Below are 15,919 nucleotides of genomic sequence, written 5' to 3'. Positions count from 1 at the left end.
TTTCTTGCTACTACCAAGAAAAATAATGGAACTACCTAGAAATTCCATTCTTAATATTTATACTGTATTTGTATAAAGTAGCTATCCTATCTTTGTTTCATAATTATTTTCGAAGGAGCCTTTTTCCTGTAGGAGCAACTTTATATACTAAAACTTACTTGCTAAGAAGTTATTCATATTAAACTATGTCAATGTTCTGCTACGTAAGTAACAACCCTGGAGACAAAAGGGTGACTCTAAATAATTACAGAAACCATGGGAAATTACACAGAAATAAATTAAATCTTGCCAGCTTGGCAGTTAATTATTGTATAGTAGAAATGGCAGTGGAAAATACAGCTTAATCCCATTAAAAACGCTAGAATCTTCTCATGAGGAACCCTCCCCCCAAAAAAATCCGTATTTGAACAACATTGCCATGCCAGATTTACACAAAGTGTGTGCTAGCTTTTGCATTTCATTAACTTTTCACCAGGCAAGATGGTAAAAGAGATAAGGAAGCTTAGGAGGAAAAAGGGAGTCTTGCACATGAACCTTGCCTTTGTTGATCTTAGGGCTTGCTCCCATTATTAGGTAAAGGCTAACCACCTAAACTTTAGCTGGCATAAAATAATGCTGTCATGAAATTTGCCGTCTCTGTTTCAAAACCTGCTTGTCTTGCATCTGTTCCAAGCCACTGCAGAATGGCACTGTCCTGATTTCTGAGTGTGCCAACTATTACAAGCAAAGTGTTTTTCTTTTCCCGCTGGCTTTATTGACATTCCTTTTCACCATGTCAACAGCCAGTGAGCAAACACCTGCCAATAGAGCAGGGCAGTAGAAATGTGGTCGGTTTGATTCAGGGCTCTTAATCTTCCTTTAGATTAGTTTATCTGTCCCTCTTTTTATGTACCAGCTGGGCATCCTCCAATTTAAAACCATATTTTTTTAAAAAAAAGAGAGAAAAATGACAAGGCCAAAGTTATTCTAGAGAGTTGAGAGGCTGAATTTGCCATGAACTGTATTCAGTTCTGTAGAGTGTGAAAACTGAAATTACTGTAACTAGCAAGCCAGTTCTTACTTCAGGAAGAGGAAAATGACTGAAACGGACAAATATAGGAAATCTGACAAATAAGTTAGAATAACCAGTTCAAAAACGCTTGTTTTCTGCAAGCTATCATGGTTTTTTAAAAATATGATTGCTGCATCTAACAGTAAAAATGAATTTTACAATATTACCTAAAAGGGGGAAAATACTTGTTTATATTCTTCCTTTATTACAGAATATTGTTAAAGCAGAACATTCATACCCTTCCCCAAATAATATAGTGGAAACCTGGTGAGCTCCCTTCAGCTTTGTTGACGGCATGAAGAGATGTCATCAAAAATAAGGAAGTAGAGAAGTTGATTGATGTGTGGGGGTGGGGGTGGGAGCAGGAAACCAATTGCTTATGAAGAGATCCTGTACTGGGAGGAAAATACTGCAATTGAAGCTGGCAAGTGATTAGAGGGGAACTGGCCTCACAATACTCCAGCCCTGTAATCACTGCCACAACAGATAATCTAATCTCACCTCAAAGATAATGGGTGACAAAGCACTGTACATTTATTCAACTTAAAGCAGGATAGTACTAGATGAAGGTGAAAAATCTTACTTTAAAATAGGTGCACCTAATAATGACTTAATATTCATGGACATGAGATGACAGTAAAAATGGAAATAAGACAGAGGACAGTAATATGATGAGGTGAAAATTAGATCTTTTCGGGTGCAGAGAAAGTGCTGCAAAAGTTGTCCAACAGATAAAAATTTAGTTTAACTGATAGCAAAATTAAGGAAATAATTGCTACTTTCTCCTGGAATGGAAAAAGATTTCTAATTATTCAGTCTGCAGAAGGACGTTTTGCTGAATGGGTAATCACATCCTACCAGAAGTCTACAGAGATTCTCAGTCATCCACGTCATGGTTTTCCCAAAGGTGCTTTTTCTGGAGATGATTGGACTTTGTTTTTTTCCTTTGAAGATGTTTTTCTTCTCATCCAAGAAGCTTCTTCAGCTCTGACAGGATAGTGTGGAATGGAAGGATTTGCGGTATATTCCTTGCAGAGAGCCAGTAATCTGCACCCTTTTAGAGCAGGAGTGTCAAACCTGCAGCTTGTGGGCCAGTTGTATCACATCCCCAGTTTACGGAAGGGGAAAAAAGTTCCCCCTTTTCCCCTTCCCTAAACCACAGCATGATGGCCCATGAAGATGCAGTTTGACACCCCTGTTTTAGAAGGTCCTTGAAGCACTTATGACTCTGAAAACATAGATAAACCTCCAAGTGCTTCAAGGACCTTCTAAAAGGATGCAGATTACCAGCTGTCTGCAAGGAATATAAATCCTTCCATCCTACCAACCACATTCCTTCCCTCTAGAAATCTTCTAGAACAGTATTTTTAATGGCAACATTAAGATGCTGGCTGGAATATTTGGGGATATTATTTCTATTAATATTTCTATTATTTCTGTATTATTAACAACAGTAAATAAAGAAGCATTGGGGTTTTTTTGGTTTTGGGCTTTATTTTGTTTTGGTTTCTTTCCTAAATTGCCTAAATACAAAGCATTTGTATTCTTTATCACATAATAGAACTTTTTAGCAAAATATTGTAACTGAAATAACTAGTGTAATGTCATAGTAAATGTATTCTGAAAAATTCATGGAATAATTGGTCAAAATAGTATGGAAGTTGTGTACACATCTTAGGTTTGAAAAGTTTGAAAAACATTAATCCAGAGAATGTATTTATTGGTAGACAGTTCATTAAAAATGTCAACACAATGTAAAGCTTCAGTAGGAAAGAAATTGGGAGGAAAGCCAATTATAAATCTTAGATTTATTATAAATCTATAATAAGATTTCACTGTATAATTTTTGATCATCCTGCCTGAAAAAGATTATAAAGATGGAAAAGGTGCAAAACCTGACTAGAAGAATAGAGTGTTTCCATGACAGAATATTGCAACGTTTGGAGTTGAGGAGGCATGCTCGTGTAACACATAAATAGAAGGATTGCTCAAAAATATACAATATTTTTGCCTTAACTAATTGACTAAAGTCATTAATCACGGTACTCATGTATTAATATATTTTCATGTGCTCCTATGTTCTTTTCTACTTCATTCTACGCTGCCAGAATCTCACAATTGGGGCAGTCTACCAAAGGCATTAATGTCTGTCACTAATAAAGACAGACTTTTTATTGCTTCAACAATATCTGGCTGACGCTATAAATCCTTAGGGTGGAACTGTATTAAAGAAAATACTTGTTTCTATATAGTTCAATGTAGCAGATGCAGTCATTAAGTCTGGTAATGACTACCAATTTAAACGCTTTAAGGGGAAAGGGACAATATTATGGAAGAATCAATGGTTATTAGCCTTTGTGGTTGTTTTCTTACCTTAGAATTATAGGCAACACAACCACATTGTGAGTTTTTCAAGTACATCTGTTTGGCCATTTATGAGAAGACAATAATAAACTAGATGGGTCATTGGGCAGAGCCAGGCTGGCTTTATCTTTTTATAAGTTGGGTGATGTGTTGTACAACACAGATGGAAGCCACATGAATGACTTGAATCCTGATTCACTCCTCTCATTTTAAGTTTTACAAAGTCATACTTCCTTTATTTAATCAGTGTAAAAACTGAAGCTAGATTGAAATCTAGCCCAATTATTTAGTGTAGCAGGATGCTCAGCTGAAAACAATGAAATGATCCAGACTTACTCATATTTCTGGTAAATATATGGAAATAAATAGGATATATTAAAGGTAAAGATAAAGGTTTCCCTCACACATATGTGCTAGTCGTTTCTGACTCCAGGGGGCAGTGCTCATCTCCGTTTCAAAGCCAAAGAGCCAGCGCTGTCAGAAGACGTCTCCCTGATCATGTGGCCAGCATGACTAAATGCCGAAGGAGCACAGAACGATGTTACCTTTCCTCCAAAGGTGGTCCCTATTTTTCTACTTGCATTTTTACATGCTTTCGAACTGCTAGGTTAACAGAAGCTGGGAGAAGTAACGGGAGCTCACTCCGTTACGTGGACCTAGGGATTCGAACTACTGACCTATCTGATCGACAAGCTCAGCATCTTAGCCACTGATTAGCCCAGTTTATTTCAGTAACTAAATCTTGGATAAATCTGGATTCAATTATTAACATTGTTTATGTCTAATCTAATACCGTTTGTTTGTTATGTCTGAACACATTTGTTTTGGCTTAGCATGCTATGTGAACTAGACTTCTCTGACTTGTTCACCAAGCCATCGTTTAAATAATCCTAGTTTACTGTTATGCAGGAATGCATTGGTTGACTTTTCAGTAAACATTCACAATGCAGACTGGCTTTCTGTGCTAATTTTAAAAAACACCATTGCTGTAAACTAGACTGGGAAGCTAAGAAGGCAAAAGTAAAATTACCATACTTCCATTTTGTTGCCAAGAAAACAATATATATGTTTTCCACAAATCACCAGGAGCAAAGGAGATTTGATGGAAACTTTGGAAAAGAATGTACTGCATATTCTAGCACTGCAATGCCATAGATCCATTATATTTCTGCCCTGCTGCCCTGCTGTTAATCCAGTTTGGAGGAGGGGCTCTTGTTGGGGGGTTTTCACCCCTGCTAGGATTTGGATTATTTTAGAGTTGATATGGCATCAGATGAGTTACATCACATTACATTACATCTGCAAACAACCACTACCATTTTTTTCATAATGGTAAATCCACTAGCAGGTGGTGAAACCTCCAGCAGGAGCCCCCCAAAATGGGTTAATGGATAAATATAACAGTAGATGTATTTCAGAGGAAATAAAATGATACAGATTGGGATAGCATCTCCAGTTTCTAGGGTGATGAGCACATTTGGGCTTTTTTTCTATTACAAAATGGCTCACTAATTCTGCCTGCCTGTCCAGAGATTAGAAAATTATTTCTCCTGCCTGCAGTTCATAATAGATACATCCAGTTGTGGGATGCTTTTTCCAAGCATGATATTAATTTAATTATTAAATTGATATGTCACCCATAAGGTGACTCTGGGCAGCTTACCAATCATAAAAAGATAAATAGAAAAGTGGTTTAAAATTTAAAACTATACAAAAAAAATTAAATGCAATAAACCAGGAACCAAGAGATAAACCATACAGGGATGAGGTCTTGTTACCCATCAACCTACATCCAGGGCCCCAAGCCAACCCCTTCAGGGCCTCAAGTCAATCAGCAAAATCAAAATTTAATTTTAATACCTTTCTTGGAAGGGTATTAAGGGTGTGGAGAGCAGTTCTCAGCTCTGGTGGTAGACAGTTCCACAGGGCATGTGTTATATAAAGTACATCAAACTAGTTGGATGCTTTCCAAAGGGGAAGAAATGAATATTTTCTGCTATTGTACTAGTTCAACAAATAACTGAGGAAACAAATACTCTTGTAGAGTTCAAATGTGTGCAACGTGGTGTTTGTTTCATGCTTAGCAACTACAATATGTTCTCTTTCCTCATATATTTACAGACTGAAGTATTCAAAGACTAGCCTCAACATGATTAAAGTTTAGATTGATGGATCCCGCACAGAGGAAGGAAAGGTGTATGAAATATTTACCCAACGTATCATTTTAAAAACAAGAACAGAATGTTCTATAACTTGATGATATAAAATTAGGCACATCATGGTATGCAAAACAAGGCATTTGTTTTGGAGATTCCTCACATTGCATTCTACTGTGTTTATATTAAAGCCTTTTTAGAAAAATTGAAGACTATTTGTAATTGTTATTCCATGTAATAAATGTTGAACATTAAAGGAAACAAAAAAGTTCTGTTGTTTATTTTAATAAACAAACTGTATGGTAGAATTGGCCAAATGGGACTTGCTAACTAGCCCAGGTATAGGAAAACTGCATTGGGATTCCTGGTCAAAATCCATAATGCAAATCTAATTAATATCTGATAAAATAATACTATGATTAATCAGGATTATCATCCTCAATGAACTAGCCATTTCCTCCAGTTTAACCTTCTCGGGACCTCTGTGAAGACCAAAGACGTATGCCATCTGCTTTTTAAAATGTGTAAATGTATTGGTTGTGATTGTTTTAATGAAGCTCTGGCCAGACATCCTCAATATTTGTGCTTGCGATGCTTTAAATAATGTAACGATTGGAGTTTTTTTCACATTGCTTGAGGTAAAGAGAGAACAAATATGTTCCATAGTGTTCAAATAGAATTATTCCTCTTCAAAGAAGGTGACTTGCCACTTGAAAGGTAACTTCTGCACCCAGGAAATTTAGTGGAGCCTTTGTCTGTCGCACAGATTTTAGAGGCAAAAGAACTGTGCCAAGAGAATTGGTAACCTTGCTTTATACACTTTGATCTGCAGCACAAGCTTATACATGCCCAATTAGAAGTAAATCTAATTAAATTTAATTAGTTTTAATTATAGGCAAGTGTGTATAGGATTGCAGTCTCAACGTAGTAGCCTTTCATGAAATACTTAGTTTTGATAGCTGGGGATTATGGGAGTTTGAATTTCAAGATATATGAAATGCTCTAGTTAGAGAAAGTGCATTGCCTAACAGAAAAAAAACTCAATTTCAGCTGTAATAATATTGTTCCTTTAACTATGAATCTTGAAAATGACTAAATTGCTTATTGTAATAAGCAAAACAACAGTACATTCAGGGAATCTTCTCTATTTTTCGTAGCATCCAGTGTAGTATTTCATCAGTGTTTGAGACATTTTTTACTGAAGAAAATATAGGCTCCTTACTCAAAGATCAAGTATATAAAAGAAGAAGTTGTTGTGATCCTTTCTTTAAGGCAAGTACAGGCATTGGTAATCAGGGATGTTATTTCAGATCTGACTTCTGGAATGTCCCCATGATGCTGATTTTCTAGTAGCACACACAACTATGGTACAGCATAGAATGAACCTGAATTGAGGATCACTAAAAGTCGGTTTCTCAACCTTTTTATCCTGGAAGAACCCTTAAAATAATTTTCATGACTCAGGGAGTCTGCATAAAAGTGATTATATCTTCAGCTAGCATTGGGTAGCAGACCTAAAGCTGACACATGGTTCCAATGCTGGAAGCACAGAACCCTTAGTGACTTCTGTTGGAGTTGAGAAATGCTGGTCCATATTATGTTATGTTATGCATTAATAATTTCAATCTGGAAAAGAAGTAAAGTTATAGCCTACCATCTTCTTGTTTATTTACTGTTTTGGAGTACCAGCATTTCATTCCTGTTATGCTAGTTTACATAGTTTTTTGAAAAATTCAGGCCTTTTTGAATTAGTACATTTTAACTTAAAGTTCATTCATTGGATTGAGCGGTGATTGACTTCATATACTTCATCACAACTTTCTCTTTTGGGAGATAACACCAACAATGCCCATTAAAACACCTGGTAAACCGACTTCATATTGAGAAGCCTGGAAAGATGGCTCCCCCCAAAAAAACTTTCCTTATATAATATTTTTTATATATAATGGCAGAAGTGGGGGAAACTAGCTCATAATTTTGTCATTCTAGCACAGAAGTTTGCTTTGTTCTCCTTTATTGACAAGACACAACAATAACAGACTTTATTCCACTGGGCAGCACAGTATTAGTCTTGTAATTAAGGTAAAGGTTCCCCTCGCACCAGTGGTGGATTGCAGGCGGTACGCCCTGGTACAGGCATACCGGAGCCAGCCCGGAGCACAAGATACCGTTCCGGTATGGTGCTCTGCCCACACTCCTTACCGGTTTATAAAGGATTCTGCGCTTCCGCGCAAGTGCATGGTGCGTACAGTGCCTGCATGATGCTCCATGGAGCAGCTGGAGCATCGTGGAGGCGCTAAGACCCATGCGCACACTACACGCGTCCATGAGGATGCCCCGGCTCTATTGCAATCATACCGGTTGGAACGGGATTTGCAACCCACCACTACCTCGCACATATGTGCTAGTTGTTCCCAACTCTAGGGGGTGGTACTCATCTCCATTTCAAAGCCAAAGAGCCAACATTGTCCCAAAACGTCCCCATGGTCATGTGGCCGGCATGACTAAATGCTGAAGGCACACGGAACGCTGTTTCTTTCCCACCAAAGATGGTCCCTATTTTTCTACTTGCATTTTTACCTGCTTTTAAACTGCTAAGTTGGCAGAAGCTGGGACAAGTAATGGGAGCTCACTCCGTTATGTCAATTTTTCTGATCAACAAGTTCAGCATCTTAACCACTGAGCCACCACATCCCTAATCTTGTAAATAGTATTGTAGTATTTATGTAGAAAAGAAGAGCAAATGGAGTTAAGTAGGAACCTACATGAAGATCCAAGCTCTTTTCATTTGATTTTTCCTAAAACTGTCCCAAAGCAAGGTCTTTGCTGGGAAGGTACAGAACTTCCTAATTAGCCAGGCTAGAGCTGACTAAGGTTCAGCCTAATCAGTAGAAATCTCCTATTTTGCGGGAGAGGGCTTAAAGCATCTGTTCTTACTCCTCCACAAGTAACTTGTAAGTTACTACATTAAAAAAAAGGAAATGCACTTAGTATGGGCAATGGTTTGGTGACCAAGGACTGCACATAACATTTTGGTAAGGAGGCCATGGTCTGCAAAGTAGATGGGACTGCATCAGGGGTGGGTTCCTGCCAGTTCTAACCTCTTCTATAGAAGAGGTTCCACAAATCTACAGTGCCGTTTAGAACAGGTTCCAGCTTCCTCCCCCTGCCCGTCCGCACATCATCAAGATGAAGAGCGAGAGGAGGAATTCTGGGAGTTGAAGTCCACAAGACTTAAAGCTGTCAAGTTTGAACACCCCTGGGTTTTTTTTTCTAAAGGGTTAGGGGTGCAAGGGTCTTGTAACTTGACAGCTTTAAGACTTGCGTGCTTCAAATGCCAGAGTTTCTGAACCAACATTTTGGTTGCTAAGCAAGAGCGTTGTTAAGTGAGTTTCACCACATTTTACAAGTTGGCCATGCCCACCCAGTCATATGACTGGCAAGCCACTCCCACCCGGTCACATGACCACAAGCTATTTCCACTCAGTCACATGGCCAGCAAGCCACTCCCACAAAGCAGGCCACACCCACAGAAGAGGTTCTAAAAAAATTGAAACCCACCACTGGACTGCATGATACCTGTGGGTGAAACTCAGTTTGGAAGTAGATTTATTTATCCTCTAATTTTCATCTGCTCACTCATCAAGAAGATGGGTCATTAGTCATTATGATCAAAGATCAAAAAGATAATTCAATCCTTGGGGCTATAAATTACTCCTCCCTACACCGTCAAATCCAAACCACAGTGGTGTGGATTCTATAGCAAGGTAAGCTAGATTGTGTTCTGTTGTGGTTTTACTGTGCTATGGGAATCCTGCCTTTGAATCATTCTCCCATTAGGACTAGAGCAAAATCTGTCATGGGGAGAATGCAATAAATCTTTCAACTCACAGAGTGACAAAGCACCTACACAAACCTATGACATTTCCATATACTAATTGTCCATATTATATGGCGGGAAGGGGGTTGATCCACTTAGCATTACAGTCAACTATCAAGATTATCAGACTTCCAGTGGTTTAACAAGAATATTCGTTCTTCCTTCTAAACTGGAGAAAAGAAATGCAGGTGCATTTTTGTGTGATTGACAAAAATATAGAATACAGAATAATAGGGTTGGCAGAGTCCTTGGAGGTCTTCTAGCCCAGTGGTCTCCAACCTTGGCAACTTTAAGACCTGTGGACTTCAACTCTGGGAGTTGAAGTCCACAGGTCTTAAAGTTGCCAAGGTTGGAGACCACTGTTCTAGCCCAACCCCCTGCTTAGTCCTTATACCATTTCAAAGAAGTGGCTATCCAGTCTCTTTTTTAAAGCCTTCAGGGATGAAGCACCCACAATTTCTGAAGGCAAGCCATTCTGCTGCTCAATTGTTCTATTAGGAGACTTCTCCTTAGTTCTAGGTTGCTTCTCTCCTTGATTAGTTTCCATTTTTTTCTTGTCTTGCCTTCAGGTGCTTTGGAAAATAGGTTGACACCCCCCCCCTTCTTTGTGGCAGTCCTCAAATATTGGAACATTGCTATCATGTCACCCCCAGTCCTTCTTTTCTCCAGACTAACCATACTTAATTCCTCAAACCTTCATATGTTTTAGTCTCCAGGCCCTTGTTTATCTTAGTTGTTATTCTCTGCACTCTTTCCACAGTCTCAACACCTTTTTTATAATGTGATGATCAAAACTGGATGAAATATTCCAGATGTGGTCTTACTAAAGTTTTATATAGCAGTACTAATACTTCACATGATCTTGACTCTATCCCTTTGTTTAGTGTACACTGCTGGCTAATATTTAAGTGATTGTCCACTAGGATTCAAAGATCCGTCTCCAGTTACTGCTTTTGAGCCAAGGTTCACCTACACTGTACTTACCCATTTGTTTTTTCCTGCCTAAGTATAAAACCTTAGTTTTTTTCTACATTAAATTTTATTTTGTTGCATAGGGCCCAGCAAAACAAAATTCTAGTACTGAAAACTAATGGAAGAATGAGCATGTTCCATAACATTTAGAGTATGTCGCATTGGTCTTCAACCAATTTTTTATCCAGTTGCATTGGTGGAAACTTAACATAGATCATCATTCCAGCATTTCCCCCCTGAAATTTACACTATTTGGCCATTGCAAAAGTTACTGGGGGAGAATGCTGTTTCATGAATTTACTACTATCAGCAGAAGTATCATGTTAAGACTGAGGTCTCACCTGAATCTTTTACCAGCCTTAAACTAGAAAAGGATTTCCCCCCTCTCTTTTAAATTGGAATAACAAATATAAAAGCTTTTCTCATCACCAAGGAAATTATCATTGCTGAGGGCAAAGATCAAACTATATATGATGTCAAATTATTGTTGCTTCAACCTGGCTCTGAATTCACAAGGCTGGGATCTGAGAATGAATATATATATATATATATATATATATATATATATATATATATATATATATATATATATATATATATATATATATATATATATATATATATATATATATATATATATATATATATATATATATATATATATATATATATATATATATATATGTTATATTTATGCTGATAAATAAATAAAGGGAGACTAGTATAGATCTATTTCAAGCTATTTAGCTCTCATCAGCTAGCCATACCCTATGTTGGGAATCAAACCTGTGCTCTATTGCCTCTCAGGCAGATGTGTTAACCATTGAGCTACAATAGAGCATATATATATATAAATATATATATATATAAATAGAGCATATATATATATATATATATATATATATATATATATATATATATATATAAATAAATAAATAAATAAATAAATCTTACATGGGAAAAGACCAGCATACCTACACCCGTGAAAATCTATGAAAATATATATAACTCCTCCTCCTTTTCACAATCCATTATTTATTGGCATGTGTTCATCGTGTGTGAGTCTGTTGCTGTTTAATCACTAAGATATTATGAATGTGTTATGTAGAATTAAAATGCAAATAGAAAATGGCACAATGCGTACAGACGACCCTAAAGCAATAAGAGAATGATGTAAGAATGTAGACATAATTTATTACAAACACAAAGAAAAGGATTACATCTTTCAATCATCTGGTGACTTCATGGACATACAGTATGTCTACAGTCTATAATTTGCTTCATTGTACCATGGAGTAGATTCCTAAAGGCTTCTCCCAAAATTATTTTTTGACTTTCCAGGCTTACCTACAGCCCACAGGTTTCTACGCTTGTCCTTGCTTAGCTTCTTGGTTCAGACACTTCTATATAAATAATAGGATAGTTGTCTGAAATCAACAGCCCTATAATCAAAAGTAGGTTAGAGCAACTTCCTAGAGAATGAGTTACCAAGATGGTGTGCTGTGAAATAACAGCAATTTTTTATTGCCAGGCATGATCTTTTTGGAGAAGAGATTGACCTTAATGCAGCCAATAAATTTAAACTGGGTAAGGGGATCCTTTAGAAACCAAACCATTTAAATAACATTTAAGCAGGTGCATAGAAATAAGTCATCCACTCTCTTATATATTTCTCTTAGTAGGTATCTGAATATATAGTAATGCATTTGTTTTCCAGGGCCAATTCGATTAACACTATAAGAGTAAAATTGGTACAAAGTAGCATAGATGCAGATTCTTTGATTTTAGAGTCCTAACTAATCAAATTTAATGCTGCTGTTCAAGCCCAAAGAAATAGAATCAAGCATTGTTATCATTCTAATTAAGCTATTTCATGCTGTAGGTGATTTTCACAGGTTATTCTATTTTGTATATCTTTGTATAGATTTGAAGCTTCTTGTATTTCATTATCATTTGATCTCTCATCATTTCTCTTTGTGCATGCTTAAGGGCAGAATAAATGTGTTAGTTCAAAATGGTGCAAAGTATTTTGTTGCCCTCTAACCGAGACAACTTATTTGACTAAATTGTCTGACAACACTCATACTCAGCTGGCACTCACTTGATCAAAATGTAATAATGATCATTATTCATTTAACTCTAAAGAAGTATTTGTTCTTTGTATATTGTTGGAAGTGACTACTACAAGATTACTTTGTATTTGAAAATATACCATCATTTCTCTGGGTAGAGCACTACATAAATCTTTCAACAGTTTCTAGAAACAGAGAGGTCCCCCCCACACACACACACACTTTGCTTTCCGAAAGGATAAGATACTGCTTGAATTGTCATGCTGAAAAAAACTGAGAATTTCACTGTATGAGTAGGAGGCATTATTGACCAGTGCTAAAAGTAGAAATGATGTTGCCTTCATTGTAAAGGTAAAGAAGTAACAGATATTGGCATCAGGTGGACTTGCTGATCTCCAAAAAACTAAGTTCCTAGTTAGATGGAGGACAATTAAAATATCCCAGAGCTATAGGTTAGATTGGGGGGAAAAAGCCCAATCTGGAGAGAAACCAGTTTTGTACCGTTACTTTAAAAAAAAAAACCCAGCATAAATATTCATGTAGTCTGTAAGACTTGATTGAGGCTTAGAGCCTTGTGGAAACTTAAGTATGATTGATGGATTAGAATAATGTGGGAATCCAGTTGCAAATAGGAACAAGTGTGTTTCTCTCAGTGACACATCCTTTTTGGATTCAGCTGTCAATTATCTTTATGACACAAATAATATCTGAACACCTTTTTTGTGACCCATGAAAAGAAAGAATGAGGAAACTATCTCAAGCACATGTAGTTTTGGCATTTCCTATTGAATCACCAGTCACAAAGTGTCTAACATGAATTTCCAGATTAGTGAATCTGAGAATTCCTGATACCTGTTGCTTTTTTCAGTGCCTGTATATTGCTACACAGTGTTGTTTCTTTGAAAGTCTAATTATAATTGTCATTAAAGGGGTTTCCCCTAATTTTTTTAGTTTGCAAGTCTCAAGAGATATTTGACATCTTTCTGTTGCTCCCTTATTTGGAAAGGAGACAAGAAAAGAAAGAGAAGAACAGAAGGGGGAAAAAGATTTTTGAAATTACAGAAAGAAGAAAAATAGAAAGGAAGGAATGTGTGAATAGAAGAGGTGATAAATTGAGAAGGTTAAAAAGAACTACTGTATCTAGAGTTTACTGTGGTTGACATCTCACTGCCTTCCGCAAAAATCTCCAGAAAAGGAATATTGGAGACTTTCAAGAAGTTATTAAAAATAACTTGATCAAAAGCCCAATCCTTTATTCACATAAAAACTCCCATTGACTACCTGTCTATGTAGCAATAATCTGAACGCATGTTCACAACTATATTACAAGTATGATTGCCATTGTCTTCACCTGGGATGTTTTCCCCATAGTCCACTGTAGCTTCCAGTCCTCATATTATTATTTTTTTCGTTTTTTTTTTTTTTTGTATTTAATGTTTTATTTCATTTTCATTTTCATTTTATACAATCACTTATATACTGTGCGATTAAGGGAACAATAAACACAACTCTTCTTATATTCCAAAATACAAAACCAACATGACACTTCAACCCTCCATACACCCTTTCTTTCTCCCCCTCCAACTTTCATTTCTCCCCTTCAGCATTCCCCTCTACTACTTCCCCTCCCCCTCTAACGTTCCTTTCTCCCCCTCCCTCCATCTCCCCCTCCTTCCATTCCCCTCTCACTCCCTCTCTACTCCTCCCTCTTCTTTCCCTCTACTCCTCGCTTCGGTGTATTTCTACTATTCATTAATATATTGAGTTTGTTATTTTATACTAAAATTAAAAGAAAAGAAAAAAAAGAAAATAAATTAAAAAAAAGGAAGCAACAGTATACAGGTGCTTTCTTATTGTTTTGAAAATTGAAACTATGTTTCCCCCTCCCCCCTCCCCCTATGATCCCCCCTCCCTACCCCCCTTCTGACTTCCCAGATCCCATACCCGGCATAGCTTTTTATCAAACACAGTCTGGAGTATATTAAAACCAAGTAAATTAAAAGTTAAAAGAAAAAAGAAAAAGAAAAAAAATGGGGGGGGGGGGGAAATCAATAAACGCTCTACATTGAGCTCCTCTTCTTATCATTATTAAAGCTTAAACAATGTACATCATTCCTGATCTCGATTAATTAATTACTTGCAGGATTTCAAACTATATTAAAACCAAGTAAGTTAATCAAGTAGAATTCTTCTCTAGCTAGGGGCCTTATCTCTTTATCTAAATATCTGTCTGTTTCCAAACCTTTGATTTGTCCCTTTTATACCTCCTTCCTCTATAACGCAATTTAAACACATCTCAAATTCTTCTCTCGGTTTCCTGTTCCAACTCTTCTTGTCCTGCCTCTGTCCGTGTCCATATACATATATATACACATATATATGTATATATACACACATATACATACACATACATATATTTTATTTTCATCCGTACTCCTCTCATATGTGCTCCGCCTTCCTGCAAACTCCCTGGATGTATCCTTCCAGGCAGTATATTCAAATAACAATTTTTACAAAAATCAATTTACTTTCTATCTCAAAATAAGCTCTAATTCGACCTCCACTACCCTCCCATCTACACCACACCTCCCAACTCCATCCAACCTGAACCACGATCCAGGAAAATCACCATGATCTCCGCCCTCCTCACCCTGGAAAATAAGTCATCAGTAATTTATATAAAAATTCAGCATTATCCATCAAGTCTTTTTTAAGTCCCATACAATATATCTTCCAAGGAGATCAGCATCAGTTCTTTCAGCCTTAATGTCTCTTCATCAGTATACAACTATACCATTTTATGCAAAACAAAAGTCACAGAATATTGATCAAGTTGAAAATTAAACAAATATTTTAGATCGGTTAATTTAATATAATTTTCTTGCAGAGAAATTATTTCGTTTTTAGGCTGTTTAATATAGCAAGATGTTTGCTTTCTCTTTTATAATGGTTTCATAGATATCTCCTTAATCAATGGCTGATGATCATAGATGTTGCTACGATCCACTTTATTTTCCGTTCGTCTGGGAGCGCGGCTAGGTCCTTGTTCTCTGGTCTTCTGCTCTTCCGGAAGGGGAAAGCGATACTTCCTGTCTTGTAATTGTGTGTTTTGTTGTTTCTCTTGTCCTTCTCTTTGTCTTTCTCCAAGTCCAGGTGATTCAGGATGTCCCGCCTTTAGGATCTTATAATAAAAGTCTCGGGCTTCCCAAACAGAGTTGAGACGATATTTTTGGTCATCAAATGTAACTATAATACCAAATGGGACATCCCATCTATACTGTATCTGACGATTTCTAAGTTCTTTGGTTAGAAAAGCATAGTCTCTCCTGGCTCTTAACATTTGGGGTGGTATTTCTTTGAAGACTATCAAGTCCTGTCCGTCAATTCGCAGCCTGGTATTATAAAACTCTTGTAGTATCGCATT

The sequence above is a fragment of the Thamnophis sirtalis genome, unplaced genomic scaffold (assembly GCF_051295495.1).
Source record: "Thamnophis sirtalis isolate CommonGarterSnake01/CBP01778 unplaced genomic scaffold, rThaSir2_p1.2 scaffold_12, whole genome shotgun sequence".
Taxonomy (NCBI): Eukaryota; Metazoa; Chordata; class Lepidosauria; order Squamata; family Natricidae; genus Thamnophis; species Thamnophis sirtalis.
Note: the sequence above shows the minus strand (reverse complement) of the source record.